Here is a 26,785-nt window from a genome sequence, read left to right as displayed (position 1 = left end):
GAAACTATTTTATAAAAGAACATGTAGAAACATCGCACTGGATCAGGCTGATTGCCTGGTTTAGGATTCTATCTCAGAGTGGAGTCCACGTGGCAGTGGAATGTCACTGTTGCTAAACGTGGCTCAACCTTGACAAGGTGCTGACATATCCCAGAACCTCTGGAATTAAAAATTCCTTTCACTTAAAAAAATTAATTCTGAAGTTGAATTAACTAACACAAGTAGAGGTTTATAAGTTTCGGAAAATTAATTTTACCCTAGGCTTCTCTATTTTGGAAAATGAAATTACCACAAGCTCAAAGTTTAAGAGATGTTCCTTTTGTTTGTTTATTTATTTTGCATCAGAAATTATGAGAGCCTCTGTAGTTCTTTTAAAATGTAATACTTATTTTGATAAATGCATAGTTTTTAAATATAAGTTTTGAAGAAAGCTATGGTTATATGACATTGCATGGATCACAAAGAATAATGTTGAAAACTAAGTCCTATTTCCCTAAAAAACCAGTATCTCAAAGTTATTAGTTTTTAAAGTCTGCCTTACATGGACAGCAACAACCTTTCGTTCCTTTCTTCTTTCCTCCCCCCTTTCTTTCTTTCATGGTAAGAACAGATGACACAAGATCTAACCTCTTAAGTTCTTAAAGATGTAGTACAGCATCATTATGGAGTAGGAAATGACAACCCACTCCAGTATTCTTGCCTGGAAAATTCCACGGACAGAGGAGCCTGACAGGCACAGTCCATGGTGTCGAAAAGAGTCGGACACGACTGAGTGGCTATGCACACACACGTAACATCATTAACCATCAATACAGTGTTCTCCAGAGGATGTCTAGAACTTATTCATCTCACATAACTGATCTTTTATACCCACTGAACAGCAACTCTCCAGTTCTGCTCCCCTCAGTTCAGTTCAGTTCATTTCAGTCGCTCAGTCGTGTCCGACTCTTTGCGACCCCATGAATCACAGCACGCCAGGCCTCCCTGTCCATCACCATCTCCCGGAGTTAACTCAAACTCACATCCATCAAGTCAGTGATGCCATCCAGCCATCTCATCCTCTGTCGTCCCCTTCTCCTCCTGCCCCCAATCCCTCCCAGCATCAGAGTCTTTTCCAATGAGTCAACTCTTTGCATGAGGTGGCCAAAGTACTGGAGTTTCAGCTTTACCATCATTCCTTCCAAAGAAATCCCAGGGCTGATTTCCTTCAGAATGGACTGGTTGGATCTCCTTGCAGTCCAAGGGACTCTCAAGAGTCTTCTCCAACACCAGCTCCCCTCAGTCCCTGGCAATTACCATTCTATTCCTGTTTCTGTGAGTTTGACTGTTTTAGATACTGAGGAAACATTTTTGATATCAGCAAGTTTTAGGATCTCTCCATAAAGACTTATCCTGAGTCCTTATTACTTAGGCACCATTACCTTACCTTATTTTGAGTATCTTTATTTTAGAAGTAACCTTATAGAACCCGAGCTCTTTGAAGGGAAAGTATGTACATTGTAATACATAATTACATTCACATGTTCTGTCCAAAAGATCCTGTATCAGGTGCTGGAAGTATTCATTTCTCTATCCAGTCATAACTGAGCACCAAGCAATGGCCAGCATTTGTATCTCTGTACCACTAGTGTCAATATTTTGGTTTGATAACGATCTTGTAGTTATTGAGGTTAGACATGCTTTGGTAACTGAGAAGTCTTAGGGAGTTAAAAGGATTAGCAGCGACCAGGCTTTTAAATCCAGGAAATCTCTGATAAAAGAAGTCTGGAGTGAGGGGAGTTAGACCTCAATCCACCAGCAAAGATTCAACTTTTCTGCAAAAGTGCTTTCGTGAGGACTCTTGGAAGGCAGCGACACACAGCGGAGTAGCGTTCAGGTATACAGGCTGAGGGCAGCGCCCAGGAAGAAAAATGAAACACAGACCTCCACCACTGAGCTCTTTACTTGTGTGCATTCACTGCGAGTGTCATTATTACCTCTAGCACTTCTGCATAACAGACCAGGAGATCAAACTTGCTGTCCTCTTGCCTTTCCTGTGTGCAGGACAATTTGAGAAAAACCAGTTTGGTTACTACCCATTGTCTCCCTATTTGTTCTCATGACCACAGTCACTGGATAAGTTGAGTAGTGTCTCAAAAATGTAATCTAGCTTTAAAGAATTTCCAGCTGTGTAAATTACATTTTCACTTTTTCTACTTCATAGATGAAGGAAGCAGGGCCCAGAGAGGTTAAGCATCCTGACCAAAGTTGCAGAGCAAGTTTGAAGTTGATTCCAAGTTGGTTCTCATTTTTTTTTTTTTTTGCGTTGTGGTATCTTTTGTAGGTAGAAACATTTCTTTAGTTATTCCACATAAGCTGATTTCATTTGGAAGAATTGAAAAAATTAAATGCTTCAATATATATTTTATAAAAATTTCAAACCCATATCTGGGAGCTGGTAACTGTTCATAGCAGTACCCCCTTATCTGTGGGGGATACAGTACAAGACCCCACTGGATGCTTGAAACCTTGGATAGTACCAAGCCCTATGTACTATGTTTTTTCCTATACCTACATACCTATGATAAAATTTAATTTATAAATTAATCACAGTAAGAGATTAACAGTAATAACAAAATAGAACAATTATAACAATATGGTATAATGAAAGTTATGTAAATGTGGTCTCTCTCTCAAAATATCTTATTGTACAAAGTTAATGTCTTTTCCATTTTAATTAAGTACTTATCACACACTGGAGCCATAATTTTTATAGTTTATAATGTGACTGCAAAACTTGCATGGTTTTCTTTTTTCTTCTTCACAATTTCATAGATAGAAACTTTGTTTTTACTGTAGATCTTAGCAGCCTCAGCATGTTTTTCTTTTTTCCTTATGAAGTCAAGAACTTCCCCTTTACCATTTAGAAGAAACACTTTATAGCTCCTCTTGTGCTGTGCTTAGTTGCTCAGTTGTGTCTGACTCTTTGTGACCCCATGGACTGTGGCCTGTAAGGCTTAGGCATATCCTAATTACCAGTATAACTGCTCTGGGGCTTTGAGGTCATTATTAGGTAAAATAAGTGTGACTTGAACACAGCACTGAGATACCACCATGGTTGATCTGATAACTGAACCGGCTCCTAAATGACTAACTAATGGGTTAAAGGGATGATATTAATACTATCTTGGGTGGGTTGGGGCAAGAAGGCACAAGATTTCATCATGCTACTCAGAATGGCATGCGATGTAAAGCTTATTATGAATTGTTTATTTCTGGAATTTTCCATTTGATGTTTTCAGATGGTTGTTGACTGTAACAAACCGCAGAAAACAAAACCATGATAAAGGTGGGGCTACTGTACGGGTATCAATTGTTTCCATTACCTGTGTATTTAAATGGCTGATATAAGAGAGACTGGCTAGAGCAGTATCTCTCCAGCAACTGTTTAGGTTCAATCCCAGCTCTACCACTCCACTGGTTGGGCAGCCTCAGGCAAGCTTAATTTCTTTGCGTATCTGTAGCTATAGTTCCTGTCTATAAAGTGGGCATAATAATTGTTACTGGGTTGCTGTGAATAACTGAACCACAGATGTACTGTTAGAACAGTGCCTAGCACATAGTGATATGTACCTGTTTATTTCTATAGTGCCTAGGTACAAATGAAGACAAGACCAGCGTACATTAGAGTTTGTTCTCAGAAGTTCTCATCTTAAACACTTTTGTAAAAATAGTTTCCCAATGAAAGCATCACTTAATTCTGTAGTCTCTAGATGCAGTAACTCAAAGTTATCACTAGATGGCGACTGTGATCCACTATGACTTGAGAAGAAGTCGGTTTTAACAGATGGATCAAACCCTGGAATTTGTTTTCTGTGCAGGGCAGCATTGTCATCTCCGGCTGCCCCTTCCCCACAAGTTGGCCCTTTAACAGAATTGTTACGGTCAGCAAAGTCTGCCTTCCGTGGCCACTCTTGGAACGCACCCACAGGCACCCAACCTTCCTGATGGCAGCTTCCCAGAAGCCTGGGTTTCCTTGCTTTCACCCTACCGTGAACTTGCTCTCTGCCAGGTGGCGGACAGTGTCAGGATATCCTGTGCTAAGAAGATTAATCACTGGTCTTCAAAGTGTGGGATACCCCCCACCACACACATAGCAGCCTCAGCGTCACCTGGGAACTTGCTAGATATGAAAATTCTGGGGCTCCCTCTCAGACCCGCTGACCAGGAATCAGTATTTTCATAAGCCCACCTGATGATTCTGATCTCTGCTAAAGTTCGAGAACCACTGAGATGAACCAATATTTAGCATCACTTAAAAGTTGGCACTGAGTGGGTCCTCAGAGACCATTTTGCCCAATTCATTCATTCTACTAAGGAGAGTGAGCCCAGAGAGTTAAATGACTCGCTGAAGACCACAGGGTTAGTCTTGGGGCAGGGCCAGGGCTATGGAGTTGTGTCCCCCAACTTTTCCCATGACATGCTTCACCCTTTTTCCCCTTCAAAACTGAGGTCACAAGATACACATTCTAGCCTCATAATTACTTACGAAGACAAAAAAGGCACTTGTATATTTACACAGGTGTTAGTTCATTCATTTAAATAGATGTTTCTATAGGGATACATGGAGAAGGCAATGGCACCCCACTCCAGTACTATTGCCTGGAAAATCCCATGGACAGAGGAGCCTGGTAGGCTGCAGTCCATGGGGTCGCTAAGGGTCGGACATAACTGAGCGACTTCACTTTGACTTTTCACTTTCATGCATTGGAGAAGGAAATGGCAACCCACTCCAGTGTTCTTGCCTGGAGAATCCCAGGGACGGGGGAGCCTGGTGGGCTGCCATGTATGGGGTCACACAGAGTTGGGCACGACTGAAGCGACTTAGCAGCAGCAGCAGCATAGGGATACAAAAATGTGTGTGCAATGCATTGAGTGTGACGCATTTCCAGTTTAGTGCGTACGTGTGTGTGTTAGAGGAGAGAAATCAAGTTTAAAAAAAAGTCACGATTCAATCGCTAGAAGAGGCATATTACAGGGCACCTTGGGAAATGAGTGAAAGCAACTAAGTCAGGCACAGGGAGGAGGGGAGACAAGTAAGAGCAGGAAGTTTCAGAGCTGAAGCTTCCGCCAGAGGAAGTAGGGAAAGGACATGTGGAAAGAGGCGGCAGCATGCGTGAGGACATGGGGCCATGAAAACAAGAGGGGATCTCAGGAGTTTGGTTTGCTTGAGGGGAAAGGTGTGTGTGGAGGAGCTAGTGTGTTGTAAGTAACATCTGTACGGTGACTACTATCTGACACTGAGCGAATGTTAACTATGTTCCACACACTGTACTAAGCATTTTACATCTATTATTGACTTAATCCTTAAACAGCTCTGTGAGAATCTACTCCTATTCCCATTTTATGGATGACAGTAGGATTGCATGCACTGTTGTATTTTCCTTACAATCAAGTGTTACTATTTCAGTTTCTTAGACAAATTTAGAAAAAAGAGCCTTAATATTTACTTGTTCCAGGAGAATCTCCGTAATGTCTAGTATGTATTTTTTTTAGGAGGGGGACGAGGAATATGTTTTTAATACATACAATTTTATTATAAGCATGCTTTCATAAATGCATAAAATCAGGAGGATTTTGACACTCTTTTTAAACTCTAGGAATGAATGTTCCATTATTTTTTAGTCTACCAGTAATTGTGGGAGTAGCCAATTTCTCATGGTAACAAACAATTTGTATCTGAAAAGTGGCAAAGAAAGTTTCTTTCAATTATTTAACTCACAGAAGAGAGGAAGCTGAGTAAGGAGTGAGGGATCTGGTCTGAAATCATTGGCTTTGTTATGCTTTTGGTTTTTACTTTATAGGGATTCACTGGAAATGTGCTTTTAACATATGATATGAATATTAGTCAACATTAGTATATTTTCTTTCTTGCACAGGAATACCCACAACTAAACTATCAAGTTCCGGTAGCATTTGAAATACCTAGCCTTTCTTAGGTGCTGCTGCTGCTGCTAAGTCGCTTCAGTTGAGTCCGACTCTGTGCGACCCCATAGACGGCAGCCCACCAGGCTCCTCTGTCCTTGGGATTCTCCAGGCAAGAACACTGGAGTGGGTTGCCATTTTCTTCTCCCCTTTCTTAGGTAAGCTTCCAGAAATTCCTAGATACTTTGGGATATTTTTCAGTGATTTCATTTTTTCCTGAGATAACAATTCTTATGCTCCTTAGTTTTCTCATCTGTAGAATGTTGGTAGTAGATGAGATAATCTAGAAGGCCCCTTTCAGCACTAATGGTCTGTGGATTTACAATTTAATGATTAAATGCCAGAAGGAACTCATTTCTGAGTTTTCTTTGCAGTTAAATTTTAGTGTTGTTGTTATAAAAGAAGTTAGCTGACCAACTATTTCTCTATGAATACTTGAAATGGAAGCCTAAAACAGCTCTGTATTTCACTATTTTTAGGATCACTATGATCACTATCCTGCTCAGAGATATGATTGTATAACATATTCTCACATGACGTTCTACACATCTCAAGGTCTAAGACTAAGGCCAGCTGGTAGACACCATTAGAAATGACTGATAGCCAGTTTGTTTTATAGAAGAGGTGCGCTTTACATGATGCTCTGGTTTTCTGGTTGCTGTAATAACAACTTTGAGCTTTAAGTGCACATATTACAACCTTGATCTTTATACTCATGTACACGGCTGAGGGGAAACTGCTTTCTTAAGAAAATCTAGAAAATCCAACCTAGCTTTTACCTTCACTATCTAGAGAAACTGAAAAATAGTTCACAGGATGTTTTATTTTGAATCAAAGGAAGGGCAACAATGCCTCAAAAGAAGAACCTATAAAATATATAATTATTTTACAATTTATGGTTGAGAACAAAATTTGCATTTTACACCAGCCTCTCACCAAGATAATTTTGTTTTTCTTATTTGCAGTCATTTTTGGAGTTGATTACAACTTTTCTTTTCACCTATTATAAAAGCAGTACATGTTTATTCAAGAATTATTATAAAAAAGTATAAATAAGGACAGAAATATCTAAAATTCTGCTACCCAGACTTGGCTAGTGTTACTGTTTTTATTTCACTTCAGGTAAGCATGAACATTAAGAAATTGGTAACAATTTGAAATCTTAAAAAATATTCTATGTTATTAGCTTACATAGACAATTTTTATTGTCAGCCTTCAAAGGTAGCATTTTATTTTTATTGTATAAAAACTTAAAACCTTTAGTTTTCACTGTTTTGTGATTTTCAGTGCCGTTTTGATTTAGACCCCCTTTTAGTTTATTTATATTCATTTCTTATTTTTCCAGAAAATATTTAAGGTTGAATCCTTCAAGTGGTTATAACACATAGAGGAAAACAAATCTCTGAAACTCATATAGTTATATTTTGTTTAAATGGGACCTTTGCTTTGTAAATAATAGGTAAATTTTAACACCTTGGAGAACGTTGTTGTAAAGATTTCTATTGTACCATTAAGAAACCTTTAGAAAGTGAAGAGTAATTCCTCCTTCATATAATCTTGTTTATAAGTATGTATGTTTCAAAAGGCTTCCCTGGTGCAAAGCAGGAAATGTGGTTCGATCCCTGGGTCGGGAAGATCCCCTGGAGAAGGGCATGGCAACCCACTCCCGTATTCTTGCCTGGGAAACCCCATGGACAGAGGAGCCTCGGGGGCTACAGTCCATGGGGTCTCCAAGAGTTGGACACAACTTAGTGACCAAACAATAACAACTGTTTTTCAGAAACATGTTCTACTCCCTTGTGCCCTCTTTGAATGCTGATTTTTGATCTTATTACTCAACATTACCTTATATTCTAATATTGTCTCTATAGCTCATATTGTGACTTCAAACAGCATGGAAGTAAGAGGCAGTAATACTTAAGAACTCTGTTTCTTCTCGTTGTTGCTAATTTTCATATCTCTAAAGGAGATAATCTTGGTTTAACTCTTAATATAGTGCCCAAGGCTACATAATAAATACCAAATAGATGTTAGTTTTCAATAATTTGAGCTATTTTGGTTTATTTTTACTATATGTATTTTTCTGCTAAATAAGAAATTTTAATTTACCATTTTTCCTGAGGACTTTCATTTAGATTTTTCAAAACAGAAATAAGCTACTTCTTTAGGGATTATATATAAAATATCTTAAGGAGTTGATAGGAGGAATAAAATATACTACATTTTATAATAAATTTATATATCATTATTATTTTGCATTACTTGTATCACCTAATCGCCCAGTGTCTCATTCACTCATAATGTTAATGGGAACCCATTTAAAAATAAGCTGTGCTTCAGAGCCATAAATATAGTTTATACTTCTTTCCAAGGTATGTTTACTCTAAGCTTTCCAAACATTCGGCAAGTATAAAATGAGGCCTTTTAATAAATGAGCAATTTGAGGCATCGACTAATAAGGTCTGACTTTTTCCCTGCCTGTGGAAGATGGGTGAGAATGACTAAATCATTACTCCAAATCTATACCGCTCTGTGTTTGACAGAATTTTTGGAAATTAGTCTCAGCCACATCACGGCAGGTGTATAAAGAAGTCCAGGACCGTGAAGTCCACCCTGTGGGCTCTGAACAAGGAAATCCTCAGTCCAGCTCTGACCAACAGAAGCACTGTGAGCCATGTATGTGACTCGACATTTTGTAACAGCCACATTCAAGAAGTTAAGGGGACAGGTGAGATTAATTTTAATCATACAGTTTATTGAAATGAAGATATAAAAATATTATTTTGATGTGGAATCAATGTAAAAATATTAATGAGATAGTTCACACTCTGATTTTTTTGTTCAAGGTCTTAGAAATACTGTATTTTATACCCAGTGTATGTCTCGGTTGGGACTAGCCACACTTCAAGTATTGTATCACCACCTATGGCTCATGGCTCCATACTGGACAGTTCAGCTTTGGAGGTGCTGCAGCAAGGTAGTGTGGTGCATGGGAAAGGAGACAAAGACCAGCGTGGAATCATCATGTATGTCTGTTTCTGGCCCTGACATTTGATATTGAGATGAGAAGTGATTTAGTGTCTCTGGGTCTCAGATTTCTACTCTCTATAACAGGGATTGTTAATAACTGCCAGACTCCTCTTAGGATGCTGTGAGGAAGATTTAAATAATATATTGTATTCAAAAATGCTGTGTAAGATCATAAAGCACCAGGCATATGTAAGACATTATAGCTCTCTTTTATTGTAGATTTACTCTAATGACTTGCCCAGGGCCACATTCCCAGTTGGTAGGAGAATCAAGGATAGAATCTGGGACTTCTGATTTCTAGCCATCTGCTTCAACTAAAGGCTGTTCAAGACATGCTAACTTTATTTAAAAAAAATTAGGAAGGAAGAGAGTGGCAACAAGAAATAAATTACATATTAGATGGTTAGGGTCTTCTTGGACACTGTCATATGTTCTTCAGTAAAATTATACATTCAGAATATTTATAATACTTATATATCAGCACTACAGCCATCAAGGACTGACTTTATTACTGTCATGTAATAGAACCATACATTCTTCAGTGTTTCAAACAACTTCTAAATTGACCTGTGGTTTCCCCACTCTATTTATCTCCAGAATATAGTATAACCACAAGAAAACCCTTCTGTACTGGGCTTGATTAATAAAACAGATATGGATCAATTTATCAGGTTTTCCATGGATATTTTTGGTTACAGATGTAACTCATTAATCCACATGTGTGAGACACCACCTCGGTAGTGTGAGTCCAAGAGACACATTAATCTCTGAACAGAAAGTGGAAATAATTTAGTTCACTTCACCATATTATTTGGTGCTTACTGTGCGTAAGACACATCGAGTATTTTTAGGGAACAAATGGACTTTGTTTCTATGATAATCGTCACTCAGAAATACAGTCTTCAAACTTGAGGAAAAATATGGAGCCTAACAAACTTTCTATGATATATGATTCAGGAATCTATATTTTCAGAAGATATAAAGATGATCAGAAATAAAATTCCAGATTTTCCAAAAAATAATTTAAAAAGTTATGTTCTTTACTTTTGGAGGACACGTAGCGGATTAGTTATTATGATCTATTTCCCTAATTGTAAGTCTATTATAGTTTTCATATTTAAAATTTTAGGGTCATTTTCTACATTTGTTTCCATGAATTTCTTCCTAGAACTTAAAAACCACATAAAATATTTAGCTTTATACTATGTGAAATGACTAAATATACTTAAGCATAAGCCAAGTTCATTTTTGCTGAGAAGAATGCACTCAAAAAGTTCTTTATTTCCTTTTCAGTCAAAATTCCTTCTTAAAAATGACTTTTGTCTGGTTATTATTATTTTTTTTTACTAGAAAACTATTATAAGCTTCCGTTCTGCCTGAACTGATGGCTACACTGAATAAATATAATTTTTATTTTCACTTGTTGAATGATTGCTGTTGATCACTGAGTGAAACCATTTATTGAACAAACTACATTTTCTTGCTTTTGCACCCTAGTTTAGAAACAAAGTTAAATTTTTTAAAAGTTCAAAAAAATGTATTTTTGATATTTCCATCATAACTTTATAACTTTCCTTTCCTCTTCCCTATAATAACCACCTTCTGTATTTTTTTGATTTACTTGAACATTATTATTGTGATTTTTCACTGTGCGAACCCATCAATGCCTTTGGCAGCAAGATTTTGTTACAACAAATCCAGAAGTAGCCGAGCTTTGGTTGGTTCCAACAATTATCAAGTTTCTCTGGGTTGAGTTCAGAACCTTACCCTGACATTATGAATGTAACCCACGTCATGCCTCCTTCTTCAGCTTCTCCAAAATACGTGATTGGCTTGAGTTCTACAACCTGTTGCTTAAGTGAGCATATATTTTTTATTCAATGGTTTTATATTATAAATATTTCATTCAATTAACATCTGGCCTTGATGGAATGCAGCCAAAATAATTAGGGGTACCTGCAGTAAAAAATGTGATACATTAGGAAAATGAATAATGTATTTGCATTTCTCCAGGAACTCTGAATAGATTCATTCTAGAGAGGATGTGGTCATGTGGCATTAAGTATAGGGCTAGATGCTGTGTTTTTCTTTTTGTTCAAGTGCACCTTCAGCAACAACACAAAAATCTGAGGAATCTTAACTCTTCATTCTTTAAATTACTAAATAAAATTAAATAGACTATAAAAAGCCATTGTACTATTAAATAATAGGAAACATTGAGTTGTGTGTCCAAAAGTCACACTTAAGACCAGGCAAGGGTAATAAGCATGAGATGGCTGTGGATACTATGAGATAATGTCTACTTGTCAGAAATGGATAGAATTTTTTTCTGTCAAAGTTCAAAAGTTAATGATTTACTTTATATTTTAATTGCTTCTACTGAGAGATCTATTAAGGAATAAAAGAGATTCTATCATGCTGTTATTATTTTTCACTGTTGATATGTTCAATATTACATATGAATAAAACTATATTTGTTACACCATGCACTGTTTCATACATCCTAGACTGTCTTTAGGAAAATTTAGTACATGTCACTTCAGTCATCTGAAAGGAATCATTTCTTCATTACAACTCATAACTTTAAACTATAAAGTATCAGCCAGAAAAAAAAAAAATTGGCACAATTAAGAGAAATTTGATAATGGTAGAAAAGCACATACAGACATGACTGGGAGATGATAAGATTATTTTAATTTTCCCATTTGCGCTAGAATTATTTATTTTACAAATCTCCAGATCTTTTATTACTTAAAACCCTCTGCTGAATCATGAAAAGAAGCTTAAGTTAGCAATTTTCTTCTGCAAAATCTAGCTGCTAGCATCTGGTGAACACTTGGATACCTAGTCAGGTCCTATGGAAATGATTATTTTAAGACTCTATTCAGCATGCCTGGGCTTAAAAATCAGCTCAAATCACACTCTGCACATGTATTTTACTCTCAGGGATTTTAAAACCTGGCATTGGTAGCGATGGTTTCAAGGCTTTTGCAGTGGAGATGAGGGTGGGAAATAGGACAAGCAGGCAGGCTGGACACCCCAACAGCCCCCGTGCTCCCTGAACAGACAGTGACTTCTGCAGATGGACCCACAGTGCCTGTGGGCCACCAGCCACCAGGCCACCGTGCCCCCCATGGCTTCTCACACTTACATTTAGACTCGGCCCGCCTGCGGAATCGAGCACCGCTGTCCTCGCTTGTGCCTCCCTGTGGCACGTGTGGGCTGGTCTCCGTCTCTTCAGATGCTGCTCCACTTCCAGAACAGCTTCTGGGGTAGAAAAAAAAGAGAATACTTTTACTCAGTTGGAAAGACAACAAGAATCTGGATTATTATCAAAGTGCACTGTTCTGGGATCATAGGAGAAATTACATTATAGCAACGTATAAATACACACTTCAATAAAAGATGCTGTTATGGACCAGAATTTAAGTGCATATTTAGTTGATATTAGAGATATTTGTATGCTGATTCAGAGAGAGAATAATTTTGTGCAATTCTATGTATGCAAATAGGTGCTTATTTATTTTTAAACACTTACTACCACATATATAATTTTTATCCAAATAAACATTTCTTGTATATGTTTATTGCTTTTCATGGTTATATTATGTGCTAGGTTCCCATTAATTTAATTTCTGTTAATACAGACTGCAGGTAATTTAGAAAGGGTGAGGGCAATTGCTACAGTGGGAGGAAATTTATGGAAGTAATACCTCAGGGAGCAATGTTAGGTTAATTTAAGAAAAGGAATCTCTGCCATCAACATATTTCCATCTAATTTGCATACACTAGTATTTGAATTAGAAATTATTCTCTATTTTTTGTCAAATCAGGTCTGGTAGAACTTTAATTCAGCAGCACTTTCAGGTTTTTGTTTGAGATTTTTAATTAGAGTATACTTTATAAACCATCTGTAATTTAGACTTATTACAAGTTGTATGGAAACTTCTCCCCATTTAATCAGAATTTCAGAAATTTAACTCTGTGTTTCACATATTAGTCTCTATTTTGTTTTGGTACATTTCACAGAGACTTTTTTAGGAAATATTCTTTATATTTGTTGTTCAGAAAAAGATTTAAGCAGGGAAACTTTAGACACTTAAAAAGATTTGAAAGCCAGGATTTGTTGATTAGGAAATAAATGCAGAATTGGGTTTCTAATTTAGAATTTCTGCAATATGACATAAGTGATATATTCTAAAGCAGTGCTATTCAGTAAAACTTTCTGTGATAAAGGAAATGTTCACATTTTGCAATGTTCAATATGACAGCCACTAGCCAGAAATGGCTATTAAGCACTTGAAATGTGGCTAATGCAATCAGGGAAGTGAATTTTCAGTTTTAATTTAAATTAATTCAGATTTAAATATTCACTTGTGGGTAATGGCTACTGTATTGAAGAGTATAATTCTGGAGTTTACATGTATTTTGTATTGAACACAAAATGAGAAAGGACTTGAATGGTTCTAGCTGCTGAAGGCCTATGTTCCCCAAACACAAGGCCCAGGCTCTGATACCTGAGCTTGTGCCAGAAGAGTGGACCCAGCAGCATTCTGAATTTCGGCTCAACCTGGGGATATTCTGACATAAAGTTAAAATTTGGGTTAACCATAGATGATTTGAGAATACTTTGTGTATAGAAACTGTGGCATCTCAAGTGATCTCCCATAATAGAGTTCAGGCTGTAAATGGACTCAAGGGCTTGACTTTCCCAATCTACTGTTTGTGTGGTATGCCTGACAGGCAGTGGAGACAGATATAGAAAAAATACTCCATAAATATAGCTGCCTCCATGAAAAAGAAACTCTCCAGATTCAAACTAGATCACAGGAACAGGCTGGTAAATACATTTGTGCCTCTCCCCAAATCATTCTTCTCTAAATATCCATTGAGCGCTACTATGCAAAAGGCCCAATGCTTAGTGCGGGAGATAAAATGTTAGAAAAAAAAAAGATATGAAACTCCACCCTGTGATTAACTGCATTAGACAATAACATTTTTCCCAATGTTTTCTTCTTCCAAAATTCCTTTTTCTTTTCCTGAATGTGGTGAAAAGAAAATAGGAGAAAGACACACAGGATAAATAGAAACACTGAAGATTGTGATTATGTGTGTCATACATCTTATTCAATTTACTTCTTTCCACACAGCTTTCACAGTTCCATACTGAGATGGCAAAACCAGGTTTTGAAATGTACCATTGGAAACAGAAAATAACTGAACAGATCTCAATCTAAAATTTTAGAGCATGAGATGACCACCATCATTTAGCATTTATTAAGTCTTTACAATATATGTTAACAGAGTTCTTTCCTTTCTGTTAGCTAGAAGAATGTCCTTTAAAATAATTGCTAATTAAATGCTGTTATGGGAGGACACATTTTTTTTTTTTGCTTTGCCACTTAGAACACTGTAAGAAAGAGTGCTACAATCACATTTATGAAATGAATACATTTTTTCAATATTTGAGCACCGTTGCAACACCTGATGGGAACTACTAGCTACACAGACCAAATGTAGCTCATTGTGTTTCAGTTCATTTTAAAAGAATGAACCTGAAAAGTGCAAAGAACTAAACAAGAACTATTTAGCCACACTTCCCTCACAGAAGCAAGGTCTGATGCTGTAAAGAGCAATATTGCACAGGAACCTGGAATGTCAGGTCCATGAATCAAGGCAAATTGGAAGTGGTCAAACAAGAGATGGCAAGAGTGAATGTCGACATTCTAGGAATCAGTGAACTGAAATGGACTGGAATGGGTGAATGTAACTCAGATGACCATTATATCTACTACTGGGGGCAGGAATCCCTCAGAAGAAACGGAGTAGCCATTATGGTCAACAAAGAGTCTGAAATGCAGTACTTGGATGCAATCTCAAAAACGACAGAATGATCTCTGTTCGTTTCCAAGGCAAACCATTCAATATCACAGTAATCCAAGTCTATGCCCCAACCAGTAACACTGAAGAAGCTGAAGTTAAACGGTTCTATGAAGACCTACAAGACCTTTTAGAGCTAACACCCAAAAAAGATGTCCTTTTCATTATAGGGGACTGGAAACACCTGGAGTAACAGGCAAATTTGGCCTTGGAATACGGAATGAAGCAGGGCAAAGACTGATAGAGTTTTGCCAAGAAAATGCACTGGTCATAACAAACACCCTCTTCCAACAACACAAGAGAAGACTCTACACTTGGACATCACCAGACGGTCAACACTGAAATCAGATTGATTATATTCTTTGCAGCCAAAGATGGAGAAGCTCTATACAGTCAGCAAAAACAAGACCAGGAGCTGACTGTGGCTCAGACCATGAACTCCTTATTGCCAAATTCAGACTGAAATTGAAGAAAGTAGGGAAAACCACTAGACCATTCAGGTATGACCTAAATCAAATCCCTTATGATTATACAGTGGAAGTGAGAAATAGATTTAAGGGCCTAGATCTGATAGACAGAGTGCCTGATGAACTATGGGATGAGGTTCGTGACATTGTACAGGAGACAGGGATCAAGACCATTCCCATAGAAAAGAAGTGCAAAAAAGCAAAATGGCTGTCTGAGGAGGCCTTACAAATAGCTGTGAAAAGAAGAGAAGCGAAAAGCAAAGGAGAAAAGGAAAGATATAAACATCTGAATGCAGAGTTCCAAAGAATAGCAAGAAGAGATAAGAAAGCCTTCTTCAGCGATCAGTGCAAAGAAATAGAGGAAAACAACAGAATGGGAAAGACTAGAGATCTCTTCAAGAAAGTCAGAGATACCAAAGGAACATTTCATGCAAAGATGAGCTCGATAAAGGACAGAAATGGTATGGACCTAACAGAAGCAGAAGATATCAAGAAGAGATGGCAAGAATACACAGAAGAACTGTACAAAAAAGATCTTCACAACCCAGATAATCACGATGGTGTGATCACTGACCTAGAGCCAGACATCCTGGAATGTGAAGTCAAGTGGGCCTTAGAAAGCATCACTATGAACAAAGCTAGTGTAGGTGATAGAATTCCAGTTGAGCTATTCCAAATCCTGAAAGATGATGCTGTGAAAGTGCTGCACTCAATATGCCAGCAAATTTGGAAAACTCAGCAGTGGCCACAGGACTGGAAAAGGTCAGTTTTCAGTCCAATCCCAAAGAAAGGCAATGCCAAAGAATGCTCAAACTACCGCACAATTGCACTCATCTCACACGCTAGTAAAGTAATGCTCAAAATTCTCCAAGTCAGGCTTCAGCAATATGTGAACTGTGAGCTTCCTCATGTTCAAGCTGGTTTTAGAAAAGGCAGAGGAACCAGAGATCAAATTGCCAACATCCGCTGGATCATGGAAAAAGCAAGAGAGTTCCAGAAAAACATGTATTTCTGCTTTATTGACTATGCCAAAGCCTTTGACTGTGTGCATCACAATAAACTGTGGAAAATTCTGGAAGAGATGGGAATACCAGACCACCTGATCTGCCTCCTGAGAAATTTGTATGCAGGTCAGGAAGCAACAGTTAGAACTGGACATGGAACAACAGACTGGTTCCAAATAGGAAAAGGAGTACGTCAAGGCTGTATATTGTCACCCTGTTTATTTAACTTATATGCAGAGTACATCATGAGAAACGCTGGACTGGAAGAAACATAAGCTGGAATCAAGATTGCCGGGAGAAATATCAATAACCTCAGATATGCAGATGACACCACCCTTATGGCAGAAAGTGAAGAGGAACTCAAAAGCCTCTTGATGAAAGTGAAAGTGGAGAGTGAAAAAGTTGGCTTAAAGCTCAACATTCAGAAAATGAAGATCATGGCATCCGGTCCCATCACTTCATGGGAAATAGATGGGGAAACAGTGGAAACAGTGGCTGACTTTATTTTTCTGGGCTCCAAAATCACTACAGATGGTGACTGCAGCCATGAAATTAAAAGACGCTTACTCCTTGGAAGGAAAGTTATGACCAACCTAGATAGCATATTGAAAAGCAGAGACATTACTTTGCCAACAAAGGTCCGTCTAGTCAATGGTTTTTCCTGTGGTCATGTATGGATGTGAGAGTTGGACTTTGAAGAAGGCTGAGAGCCGAAGAATCGATGCTTTTGAACTGTGGTGTTGGAGAAGACTCTTGAGAGTCCCTTGGACTGCAAGGAGATCCAACCAGTCCATTCTGAAGGAGATGAGCCCTGAGATTTCTTTGGAAGGAATGATGCTAAAGCTGAAACTCCAGTACTTTGGCCACCTCATGCGAAGAGTTGAGTCATTGGAAAAGACTCTGATGCTGGGAGGGATTGGGGGCAGGAGAAGAAGGGGAAGACAGAGGATGAGATGGCTGGATGGCATCACTGACTCGATGGACATGAGTCTCAGTGAACTCCGGGAGTTGGTAATGGACAGGGAGGCCTGGCGTGCTGCGATTCATGGGGTCGCAAAGAGTCGGACACGACTGAGTGACTGATCTGATCTGATCCCTCACTCTCTACAGCAACTGAATAATTAAATGTATGGTTAACCTAAATTTTTAGATGAATTTTAAGGATGGAAAGGATTAAAAACTATATTAAATGAGTGCAGCCAAAATACATAGTACTTCAAGCATCTAAAGGCCATACAGTCATTTCTCTGAATATAGTTACTGATAATGTCCTTAATATTGTAGACACACAGTATGAAAATAATTTTTAAAAATGAATTACAAAGCAATGGAAGAAATCACAAAGAAGAAAGAAATTAATATAAGTACTTAAAAATCAGTGGCTCTTTAAAAACATTATAAGCAAATAAAAGGTGAAGTGGAATTTGTTTTAATCTTTAAAATATTTAATCCTTATGCAAGTTTGAAACAGTCACAGATTGTTTAACCCACCTCTGTGTTCCCTCCCAGTTAAATCTGGAAGGGTTTGTGCCTGCTTTGACCAATGGAGCACAGTGGAACTGACACTATGTAACTTCTGAGACTGGGTCATGAAAGACCAGTTGCTACTTTGTTTCTAGAATATTTTCTTGGAATTCTGAGCCCCCAATTAAGAAATCTGACTGCCCTTAGGAGCAGCCAGGTTTAGGTGCTCCAGGGACAATTCCAGCAGAGCTCAGACTTCTTTCTATCCCTGCCATGGCACTAAATGTGTGAGTAAAGCCATGTGAGGCCCTCCAAGTCAGCCAATCTATCAGGTAAATAAGCCAAAAGAGAGAAAAAGCTCCCAGCTGAGACCCATAAAATTGTGAGATACAATAAAATGTTGGTTATTTCAAAGCCACTACATTTTCATGTGGCTTGTTATGCAGCAATAGAAAACTGGAGCATACCCGCATGTGTGTGTGCTATTTTTACAGTAAAAATTTAAGAAATTGAATGTAAAAGACACCCTGTGAAGTTGTTTGAGAAAATTGACAGTCAATATCCTTTGTATAGAAAGAGCACTTATGAGTTATCAGGGGAAAGAATTGTAACATTGTGTTAAAAAAATGAGCAATTAAATGAACACAATTCACACACAAAAAAACAAAAAGGCTAAAAAAAATGTAAAAAATGTTCAACCTAGTAAGTAAAGGAAATGTTAATTACACAATGGAATTAAAATTTTGGTTATCAAACTGGCAAAAATAAAAAAAATTAAACATTGGTTTGGGTAAAGTGGAGTGTACATAGTACAAATTTTCTGGAAAATAAAGAAATATGTTCAGAGTTTAATGCAGTGAAGTTGGTCATTCATTTAGGACCTGTTTTTGCCCAAGGGCAAGGAAAAACCAGAAACCTCTGTCTCACCCTTTAAACTGGGACATGCCAATAGATACAATTACTTGCAACCTGTTTCAGCTCAAAACTGGCCTTCTGTTGAGTCTGAATTTGGCTGGTGGTTTAGTCGCTAAGTCGTGTCTGACTCTTGTGACCCCATGAACGTAGCTCACTAGGCTCCTCTGTACATGGGATTTCCCAGGCAAAAATATCAGAGTGGGTTGCTATTTCCTTCTCCAGGGGATCTTCCAGACCTAGGGATCCAACCACCGGCTCCTGCACTGCAGGCAGATTCTTCACTTCTGAGCCACCAGGGATTCCCAAGTCTGAAGTATGGAAAACATATAAGGCAGCTCTTCTCTTTAAGTCCAAGCTTTAACCTCCAGCAAGACTTGTTGAAGCTTTCTAATTAAGGGGCAGCAACACCTGCGGTGTGGACGGCAGCTATTGAAGTAATTCCAGGAGGGTGAGACTGAGTTTGCAGAACTGAGCGCTGTTTCCTGTGATACCTTCCTCCTTGAGAGTAAATTCAGAGATAAGGACAGAAGGGCCTTCCTCCTTCAACAAACCCGGGTTCGGGTCTTGGCTCTACATCATTCCGTGAAAGGCCTTTGGGCTACCCATCACGTCTGCAAAGCTGCCGGCCTGGGACAAAGAGACACAGGAGCTTTGTGTTCTGCTCTGCAACATCAGGGCTGGCAGAACAAAAACTCCAAGGGGTCTCCTCGGTCTCCTGGGTGATGTCACTGACAAGGGAGGAAGCATTGGGGTGAAGATCCAAACCAAGGTAAGGGGGGAGAGACCTTTGAACTTTCCGGAGATAAGAAATTTGTTGTTTATGAAGCGAAACGGCATCGGTTGCCATGATTTTAGCCTTCGGCGGCGCAGAGGCGCGACCCCGGAACGCGGCATGGGGCTGGCTGAGCTGCTTCAAGGCCAGGAGCCTCTCCCTGGTCTCAGGCTAGCTGGGCCCCGAGACGGCGCACCGTCTGACAATCAGAGGGCCCAGGCCTGCAGGCGTTCTTCAGGGGCTCCTGACCCGAGTAGAAGGCTTTTCTCCATCTGTAGAATCCATGCGATGTCAGCAGGTTAGGGCCCGGGGCATAGCCCTCAAAGCCCAGGTCAAAGATGCTGGGCCGCGTCTCCAGGATGCCCGGGAGCATGGCTTCAGCCGCAGATTGGTACCCAGGCTTCTCACTACACTTCGAACAGCCTCCTGTGGCTTGTTCTACCCGATTGAGATGGTCACGTTGTCTTTCCATTTCCCGCATTTCATCTGGCTCCTGCACCTGAAGGACCAGGCGGCCCCATAGCAGTTCTGGGCGCTAGGGGATACGGGAGGCTGACACCTTCCTGTCAGCCTGTATAAGGACCACCGGCTTCTCCTCCTCAGACCCCGGCTCTGGACTTACTGCCCTCACGGCCCCTCCTGCCACAGCGTGGCCAGCCTCAACTGCCCTCACTTTCCCTCCTAATTTCCTTACGCTTATGCGTAAGGAAACTCTTCCATAGTTCCAATTGCATGAAAAATGGATCTACTTTTGCTCTGCCGACAAACAGAGCAGATGCGGTGAATTTTGAAAAAGTCTGATCCGCCATTCAACCGCTTAACACCCCTGCTCTTGCACCTAATAGCTCCCCTCAGTACTTAGCCTGCCAGACACCTCTTTCCATGGGATTCTCCAGGCAAGAATACTGGAGTGGGTAGCTGTTCCCTTCTCCAGGAGATCTTTCTGACCCAGGGATCCAACCGGGGAAGCCCAAGAAAATGGGAGTATATAGCCTATCCCTTCTGCAAGGGATCTTTCTGACCCAGGGATCCAACGAGAGTCTCTTGCATTGCAGGCGGATTCTTTACCAGCTGAGCTACCACGGAAACCCCACAGCACTTAGATCAGATCTAAACTGCTTTTCTCACTGAAAGGCCCCATATAATTCTCTCAGCCGACCTCCCCATTCCCCTACACCTCTTTCCCCTTTGCCCTTTATTCTCCAGCCACACTGGCCTTCTTCTTGTGGGAAATATCGTGCTGGTCCCCGTCTTCAGGCCTCTACTGCTCCCATGTTTGGAATGCTCTTCCTGCAGAACCCTGCATGCTGGGCTGTTCATTTAAATCTCAACTTACAGGTCACTTCTGCAGAGAGGTTTTTCTTGACCATCTAATCTAAAGTCAGCCACTCATTTTCATGTATCTCTAATTCCCTTTCATCACACAGTAACCCTTGTACACTCCCTACTTCATCGTACATATTATCCGTTCATAGTCTGCCTCAACAGCAACACTTCCTCTCTCTCCACTCTCTTTGAGAGCAGAGAACTCGTTTCATTCTTAGTAACATCCCTTGCCTTCCCTCACGGCTCAGTGGTAAAGAACCTGCCTGCCAATACCGGAGATGTGGGTTGGATCTCTGGGTCAAGAAGATCCCCTGGAGAAGGAAATGACAACCTACTCCAGTATTTTTGCCTGGGAAATCCCAGAGACAGAGGAGCTTGGCTGGGCTATGGTCCATGGGGTCACAAAAGAGGCAGATGTGGCTTAGTGCCTAAACAACAAACAACAACATCCCTTGTGATTGGAACTAGGATGGGCACACGGTAGGTGATTCATAAATATTTGCTGGATGCCTTGCAAATACTTTTTGTACATTTGAAATACAAAACTTAGCAGTGCAGAAGATACCGCATTTGAAACCATTAAAAAAAAACCTAGACATTGTATGTTATATGGGCATTTTCCAAAGCTTTGATAGTTCTGATTAAAGTACATTGCTTCAATTTAAAAAAAAGAAACAGCCAGCACAAGATCACAACATCATAAAATCATTTCAGGACTGTGATGAGAGCTCCCCTGTCAAATTAGATATTTTCAAAACTAGAGCACCACTCAACAGGCTCCTTGCTTTGACTTGAAGAATGTGCACCTCCCACCATTTTTTTTTTTTTTTTTTTTTGCTGCTGAACATATGATTTATTCACTGGGTAAGGAACACGTCTTGAAAAACTTCCCTTTCAGCACTTAAAGTGTTGAAAACAGAAGTTTCATCTTTTGAGGCTGGTTTAATACAAACCTCTGGAATGAGGAGATGTCTTACATGTCCCCTTGAGTGGATGAGAGTTAAAGCTGTCTCTCTTGGTGTTATTCTTTCTGGAATTGCAGGAACCTCAGTGGCTGGGTCTCAGTGGCCAACTATGATTACAAGATTCTACAGAAATGAGATCTGTTTCTATAAAATTCATGAGAAAAATCTGAATTGCTATTTATAAATAGGCCACACCATTTCAGAAGTGATATAACATTTGGACACTCAAGCACAAGTTTTGATATGTGTTTCAACATAGCCTATCCCTACCAGTTTATAGTTTCCTCACAAAGCAGGCAGGCCACATTCTTATGATTCTTGAAGGGATGGGAAATGCACATTTACTAACATGTCCTTTGGGCCAGTCTCCTTGCTAGCAGTGGTTGCACAGACTCATTTAATCCTGAGAAGTGTGCAACACGTGAGTGAAGGTCATGAGAAGAGACCGCCTGTTCTCTCACACAATATTAAAGAAGATTGATTAGTCAGGAATCAGCAAAACAGAAGAACTGCCTATTCTTATCCCACTGACATTATCCCAGGGTTTAGTTCCAAGTTTTTCAAGGGACATTTTATTTTACTGTGCTGATTCATGGCAGTTGTCTGGAGCATGGAAAATGTTCATTGATTTTATAGTGTTATTAAATTGGGCACAAGATTTGCATAGGAACTGTGTATTTGAGTGGTTTAGAAATGCCAGGGCTTTAGAACAACAATTGGATAAGGTGCCTTGAGGTTCCTGAAAGCTATTTTCACAGTCCCACAGAGTGGTACATCTGATTTGGTTTCATTAATAATGTTTGGAGAGCTGGAGGAAGCGGTGGGCAGGCCATTTCCCTTTCTCCACCCATCTGAAGGAATGCCTTCATCCTTCAGCTAACTTTTTATAAAAATTTAAGGTTATATGTCTCAGATAAAACAAGGATTGTTAAATTTCATATCTACCGAGACAGGATTAATTCTGAATTAATGACTAAATCCTGATAAGAGAGAGGAAAATAAATCTCCTAAGGTTGTACTAAGCCACCACTGAGGGTCTGGATTGTAGATAACTGGCCTTCTTTTAAGTACCTTGCAGTTAGAGAGACACTCATTTTCCCTTTTTTTATAAGACGCACATTATAGTCACACAGTTTACAAACACACAGTATACTTCAAAGAAGCCAAGTATAAATGACCTGGTAGAAAAGAGCATTGAAAAGATCTAAAGATCCAAAGTATATCTGAAATTCCTACTAGTTTGGAATAATGAAGGATGAAGTGAGAAATTAACACTTCTATATGCAAATACATTTGAGAAATAGTGACTCTAGACAACTGGAGAGCAGAAGGTTCATTGGTTGCAATCTAAAATTAGGTTCTCATGATGCAATTTAAGAAGAGAAGTAGTCAATGACATTGACAAGAAGTAGTCAATGAAATTTTCATTGTAGGTATATCCTCTTGACACTTGCTATTGATAAAAACATATCACCCTTTCCTAGAAGTTCCTCATCCTTGCTGAGAAATTATAGCCCCTTCAAATGAAACTGTTAGATAAACTTTCAGACAGGATGAAATATTAGTAATATAATGGCGATTCAAGGTATGTTCAGAGGTCTTCTAAACAACTGAGTTCAAGAAAAAGACTAAAGCTGTGTCTTTGTAAGGTCAATATTCAAGGAAAATCTAGCATGGAGTCTCTTTTCAGTTATTCAGATATTTTGCATTATATAGCAATGCTTAAATTGAACCAAAAAGTGCAAAGTAAGTGAATTCGTTTGTTAAGGGTGACAATATTTTGAAACTTTGCATTCAATCATCTGGTCATTTGCATTATGATTCATTAATATTCATTAATATATTCATCCATATAATTAAATAATTGAGTAATTTATTAATTAAACATCATACATCATCTAAGATGACCTGTGAAGTGATTTGAGGCAAGTGAAAAAAAAATGCCTTGGGTGAGTAAAATTTGATTTAGTTTCACCTCCAGTTAAAAGTGGATTTATTCTTATCGAAGACTAATTGATGATACTGATTCAATAACAGCTAACAAATTAAAATGATGCCCCCCAAATAAGCATTTTATGTACCTTTGAAATAAATGTGGAAAACTTCAAGTGTCCCTTAATAGTCACTTGCCTGTGGAGTAACTTTGGTGCAGACCATGGTAGAAAGAAGCAGGAAGGAGAAAAAATGTGCTCTGCATATTTGGGGTGTGGACGAGGTTCTGAAATACTCCAGACAAAGATGGCAACCCAACTCTCAGGACATCAGAATGTGGCTGAGCTCTATTTTAATGGGAAAATACTGACTTCAGTGTTCTTGATTATAGTTTTTTGTTTTTGCGTTTGAATGTGATGGTTCCTCTTACTCCCGTAACAATCAAACATATTGCCCATAATCCAAGGTCAAGTTGGATTTCCAGAGATAACCTTCTCAGAAGAATTGCTCTAAATTAAGCTATAACTCAGCAGCAATAGTAATACCTATTAGTTATTGAGGATGTCTTATATGGCAGGCTCTGTGCTCAGTATAATTTATATATATATATATATCTTATATTATTTAATCCATACTATGATTCTACAAGAAAGCAATCTCTTATATTTAAGATAATTTAACATCTCAAATTAACTCATTACACACACACATATTTTGAAGATAGAGTTTATGTTTTACTCCCCTTTCTCTCCCCAGAAAACAAGTGGCTCAAAATTGGTACCTAGAAAATATTGATTGAATTAAATGAAATGTCAGTCCTTGTGCTTTTCCTGAGGGATGGGCTTTTATCAATCATTTTGTCCTTTGATGTAGCTTTGAAGACTCTTAAGGATGAACAGGCATTGGAAATATTTAACCCAACCACGAAACATGGATCAACTTGTCTCTGTCTTCTTGGGTTAATGAGGAAGGCTGGCATAAAGTAAGGTTGAAGGGGGATTGTGCAGGGATTGGTGGGAAGGGAAAAATACTGATTCTGGTGAAAATATCTGGGTTGTAAACATAAAGAAATAAGAAAGCCAAGAGACTGGACTTGACAGTCTTCTGTGGAGGGTCTTAAATCTGACAGATGATGCTCTGAGCTGACAGCATCAGCAAGACTGTGTTTATACACAAGAGGAAGGAGGGTCATGGTGTTGGGAAAGCTCTCAAATGAATAAGGTCTTACTTTCTCTACGTTTCACACCCTGGTTTATTAGATTTTCCAGTTGTTGATTGGACGCTTGTCCTTACTGCTCAGTTCCTGATGGCCCCTGACTGTCCTTAGGGCTTTGGTGTGCTGCATATCGGAAGATTATGGGATGACATAGAGTCTAAGAACCGAGTCTTAGTCATCTCCCTCCTGCTTTGATCAATCCATGTAGTTTGTTGATTGATCGAGGATCCAGGCATGCCAGAAATTGTCACTGTCAGGCACAGTGTGCGTGTGCAGTGTTTTGCAAAGCAAATTAAACAGACTCCATGTGTCTCCTCCAGGAGCTCACAATAAAAACCAGACAATAGATGTGTGAACACAATGGGGCACACAGATGCTCAGCTGTATAAACAAAGAAGTACAACAAATTAGAGAATTTTGGTATGAACTATGAGTGCAAGTGCTCTTGTTTGTGCTACGGAAGTGAGGGGAAGTTCCACAAGTTGCAGAGAACTTGCTGAAGTCTGTATGAGGGTAAGGAGCATGTGGATGATGGTAAAGGTGAGATCACCCTGCTTCTTTCAGTTAGGAGGGAAACAAGTGTTCCTTTGCAGTGGGGGGAGAATTTTTTTTCCTTCCCAGGTACTTGCTCTGAAGGCATGTGTATTTCTACTTAGGTCTAGGTTCTTCTAAGAGATTTGGTTAGAAGGAAAGTAAAAAGTATTAAGCAAGGAGTAGCCTGCCAGAGAGATTTCATAAGCCTTCTTTCCACTGGAAACCAGGCTAAAAAGAAAATAAAAACCAGTGTCTATTATAATTGTACATTCCACTTTTAATCAGCTAGCATATGTCAATTGATTTTTCAAGGAAATGATTACTTTGGGTGAATTTTTTTTTTTAATAAGGGACAAAACTTTTTGTCATTGTCTAGCACTTGCTGTCTCTGACATCTCAAATGTTGTCAGGAATTAATCTGGATTTACAGAGTTCAGCTGAAAGCAAATTCCAGGTAGGTCTCTACCTCAACCACCCTGGACTAATAGGTATATCTCTTCCCTAAAATATATCCAGATAGGGGATCCTTCCCAGGAACCTTTTACAGGGTTTATAAAATCTTCACTGTCAATAAGATCTTTCAATCTAACTTAAATTCCTTTGGTTGTAATTTAAATTCATTTCCTATTCTTTCCTCATTAAAAAGAGGGAACTATCTGCAAAGTCATTCTTCTGAATACAGTGGTTAAACACACACTTCAGGCTTCTTTCTTTCCTGGATTTTCTTTCTATTTCAGATGTCATCTATTTATATTTTTTTTCCTGTCCCATTTATCTAGTTCCAATCAGGTCTTATTTATTGGGTCATAAAAGTATAAAAGAACATTGGAATTTATATATATATTTTTTGGAATGGGTGAGATGATAGTCTCAACCTATTAATGGCCACTTCCTAGCTCTTAATCCCTTGGGCAAGAATTTACCTGTAGATATCGCAATGGGTTGAGGAGGGGTATCTTGTTTTTCACAACTATAAAGTGATACAATGGACAAAATATTTTTAAAGTTTTTTGTCCTTTTACTGTTCAACAATCCCATGGGTAAGTTCTGAGTATCCTTTGGCCCCAAAGAGCAGCTATTTTCCCTTAACTAACACTATTCTTACAATAGCAGTAATCCTATGTATGTTAATGTGTCATCCAATGACTGATTTCTACAGCAAGAACCTCTAAACTCTGTTTAACATTTTTTTATTGAGGTATAACTTACATAGTTTAATATGAGATCTTCTTGGGTACCTATTTCTGCTTCTATGATACATTAATGTCAAAGGGTATGAGTTTTTGTATATGCTAAGTCATTTTCCAGTTTATTAT

At 38.8% G+C, this 26,785-nt stretch overlaps 1 protein-coding gene across 1 annotated transcript in view; it reads right to left on the bottom strand.

Moving 5' to 3' along the window:
• The window catches only part of COL8A1 (collagen type VIII alpha 1 chain), a 171,434-nt gene that overhangs the window by 49,855 nt on the left and 94,794 nt on the right, over window positions 1-26,785 (bottom strand). The window contains 1 exon segment of the mRNA NM_001101176.1: window positions 12,146-12,261. The gene's annotated coding sequence lies outside the window, so the exon portion shown is untranslated.

The sequence above is a fragment of the Bos taurus genome, chromosome 1 (assembly GCF_002263795.3).
Source record: "Bos taurus isolate L1 Dominette 01449 registration number 42190680 breed Hereford chromosome 1, ARS-UCD2.0, whole genome shotgun sequence".
Lineage (NCBI taxonomy): Eukaryota > Metazoa > Chordata > Mammalia > Artiodactyla > Bovidae > Bos > Bos taurus.
Note: the sequence above shows the minus strand (reverse complement) of the source record. Positions and strands in the feature narration are given on the sequence as shown.